This window comes from Coturnix japonica, chromosome Z (assembly GCF_054131305.1).
Source record: "Coturnix japonica strain WE chromosome Z, WE-NBRP24, whole genome shotgun sequence".
NCBI classification, from domain to species: Eukaryota; Metazoa; Chordata; class Aves; order Galliformes; family Phasianidae; genus Coturnix; species Coturnix japonica.
In genome coordinates, this window is record NC_140702.1 from 5,875,854 (window position 1) to 5,879,600 (window position 3,747).

Sequence of the window (3,747 nt, forward strand, 5' to 3'; positions counted from 1 at the left end):
TTCAACACAAACTCTTCAAATGGGTTCTTACAGACTTTATGTCTGAATCTCCGTGCTAGCAAATGACAGTATTTAGGACTGCATTACACACAGCTTGGTTATAGATCGCATGCTTCACCACTGGCTTTATTCATTTAGAGGGTAAAAGCATTTTGTAGTTATTTTATTTCCAATTTTCATGCTTGATTTCACAGTCTCAGTGGTATGTTGTGAAGCATTGTGATGGATGGATCTCACAGAATAATCTTTGATCGTTCTCTGTGTTTGTGCTGAAAATAAACAATAGAAAACCTTCCCTCTGTCATTGCAGATGGACAGTTAAGAGCAAAAAAATGCTTAGACAGGATTACAACAGATTTTCCTTGACGATGGGTTTTATGTAATCAGTATTTTATTCAATGTAAAACAAATACTACACAGAAAAGGCATCCTTAAGAGCATTATCCCTCAAGAACAGATACATATTTAAAATTCCTCTAGTGTTTTATGCTCATTTTTATATTAAACATAGAGAAAGTGATGCTAAATTCTTCTATTTCAGATGTAGTTTGTAGCTTCTTGTCATGGTTTGATGATTCTTGGTTATTGATATTCCACATCATAACATCATGTAGTGCACTCAGAGTTAAAGTGTTAATGCTCCAGTTCCGGGTACCTGCCTGGAAGAGATGAAGAACTGCGTTACCCAGGGGGCTTCGCAGTCAGAGAGGAGATAGAACTCCCAGCAAGGTTACCTGATCAGGCTCTTTGGTTCTTTGCTCTCTTCTCCCTTGCCTTTCCTCTCTGCTGCCCATCCTGACTGCACTCATCACTTCAGTATTGCTGTAAGGCCTACAGCTTTCGGATACTCTCTCATTATACTTGATTTATTAGCTTCATTTCTAATTATACTGTATTATAGTGTGTTATCTTACATTCCGATGCCATATTTAGTAAATTAGCTTGTTTCTCCTCAGATCAGTGCCTCTGTTTTAAATCATTTTGGGGTTCTCTGTTTCCCTTTTCAAGAGGAGCAGATTTTGTGAAATCCCTCTGCCCCACTTGTCACAGAACTGGGCCAAACCGGCTCGTAAATCATTTACACTTATAGAGCTCAAGACCTGTGATGTACTCTACATAAAAATCACATAACTCAGTGGGTGTCTAATAGATGGGTACCAACCATTGAGTCTGGTTATAATATGATGTATAAAAATAAAAGTGAACAGAAGACAGACTCATGTTACTGTGTTCTTATAGTAAGTCTCTGAAGAGCACAGTAAGCCCACTGAAAGCACTCTTTGGCACTTCACACCAATAGGTTTATCTCCCTGCCAGCACACTGTAATTAAAGGAAAGAGACATCAACATGAAATCAGACATGAGATGCTGTCCAGTTGAAAAGGTTACTGCAGCAAATGAGCAATTAGTGCACCCTGCTGCAGTGACTGCTTAAGCTTTGGAAAGGATTCAGACAAAATACAATAGCTGAATAAACTGGCTTTGTAATCTATTTGTCGTTAAGTTGTGCAGTCAGTGCTACACAATGAGTTGGCAGGGTGTAAGCTTCAAGGACAGCATGAAGCCCATTCTACTCAAGATCATGAAGCTCATTCTACTATAATTTCACTGACAGAAGGCAAGAATAGCATTTTCATTAATATAGATAGAACCCTTCTCTCAAAAAAGAGAATTCATTCTATGTACTATGAGTCATCTAATCAACATTACTCACCAAATAAGATTTATAGGTTTAAATAATGACTGAAAAAAAACACCCACCCAGAATACTACAAGCATATATTTCTTCAGCTCAAACTCTGATCTGTACCTGGTTTAGGAAAGCTTGCCTTCAGTTTTAGCACTTTTCTGGGACCCTCTTTAGAAACACATACACATACCTGTCCATGTTTGAGAGACATAAGCTGACAGCATATCTTCCCCAACAGCTGATTCTGATGGAGAGTCTAAACTTTCACACAATTATGAGATAGGTGCCTGAGAGAGTGGCACTCTAAAACGCCTTGCATACTTCAGAAGGAAAAGTAGGACTTAGCATGGGTGACAGCTCCATCAACGTAATACACTCATCAACTTTTTCAGACCCTTATTTCCTGGACTATTATTTGTTTCAAAATGAGGTTGCTAGGAACTGATTTCTGCACCAAGGCGAGGCTTATTTTGGTTTAACATCTTGTTTTCAGGCATCAGTTTGACAGCATCATATTAGTATCACTCTATCAACAAAAACTAAGTTTAAAAGCTCATAATTACTGTTTGATGCTTAATACTTATATAGTGCTTTACAAATCTCAAAGCACTCTAAGGGAAAAATTACACAAAGCAGCAACAGTCAAGAGGAGGGGGAAAATAGTGCTATGGAAGAGTGACATATAGTCAGGGGAAATGTGAAGAAAAGATGGATGAAACATTTAAGTGAGATTTACAATGGCAGGAAATCTACAAACTGGAATTTGCAGTCCTTTGTAGCAAGTCATTAATCTGTAACGAATGTGTATTTTCCTCAATGTGAAAGATGCTGTAAGAGCCAAATAAATATATTTCTCTGTGATAAGCAAACAAAGACATCTGGATTCTGGAAAGGGAGCAGACAATGTGGGTAGAACCCTTCCTTTGACACACACAAAGGGAGAGCTGACAATGAAACAGATTGTTGCTTTCATGAAGAAAAGGCTTAATTGTTCAAACCCCAGCACTAGCTTCCTCCGTGCCCCTCCTCCTCATCCTTCTCACTCCCTCCTCATGAAAGCTTTGGCAAACAGTGAAGGGTGGGAGGAAAAGTCTTTCAAGTAAGGAGAGGCAAAATGTTTAAAGGAACAAGGCAAGAGGATAGCTGTGAGTGTGCGGGTTCACAGATGGCTTAGGCTGTTCTAAGACAGAGATGCTGTTGGGTGGGGTGCTGCTCTCATCAGCAGATTCTCGCTGCTTTCCTCTTGCCCAAATCCCACAACATGTGGGTGCAACGTGATTAGATTGCTAATGGAAAAAAATTTTCTGTATATCTGTCTGTTAATCTGCCTGTCTACCAACCTATCTGTCTCTACAACCTTTCTGTCAGGACAGGAGACCGGTGGAGAATATGTGGAAGAAGGATAGTTAAGATTTGTGTTGCAGCACAACAAATGAGGAGATTGACAGGCGGCTCTAAGTTTAGAGCTTTCTTTGACAGTAAGGTTGATACAGCATAGACTGTAGAGAATGCCATGCTCAGTATATACAGGGTCTTTTTTTAATTTCTTTTCTTTCTTTTTTTTTTTTTTCTTTCAGAAAAGACATTTTTGTCTCTAGAATTTCAAGAGAATTTCTTTTATGGAAACATTTATCACTGCAAGTATGTACAGACAGATGCGCTTAGGAAAATATACTAGAGAATTTTTCTTAAAATGCCTGCTTGGCATTTGTCCCCCTCTGCTAAGTACCAGTGTCACTGGGGCAAGTACACACAAAATTGGAAAGGAGTGAATGAGTAATGTGGAGCAATGCTTGGTTGTCAAGGTCTCAGTCTTGCAGTTGGCCATACACATCTTATAGCACTTCCCGGAGAAAGAAACTCCTCCACAGCATTCTGCAGACTGGAAATGTCTCTAGCAATGTGTTAAGCTTTAGGTTTTCCTGCTCTGCCTTTCTTAGCTCTTGTTCTTGGGTCATTGCCTCAATCTCCAAGATCTCCCTTAAGTGAAGTTTTCAATATCTTCACAGAATATGTTCAGAAAGCATGTATTTTTCCCTGAAGTGCTAACAAAATTC

General features: G+C 39.1%; 1 long non-coding RNA gene across 1 annotated transcript; it reads right to left on the minus strand.

The window, feature by feature from the left end:
• Positions 1 to 373: 373 nt before the first annotated feature.
• LOC146753677 (uncharacterized) lies at positions 374 to 3,016 on the minus strand. The gene is made up of 2 exons (XR_014939337.1): positions 735 to 3,016; positions 374 to 659 (listed from the first exon to the last, which is right to left on the minus strand). It is a non-coding gene; the product is annotated as an uncharacterized LOC146753677 (long non-coding RNA).
• Positions 3,017 to 3,747: the final 731 nt, after the last annotated feature.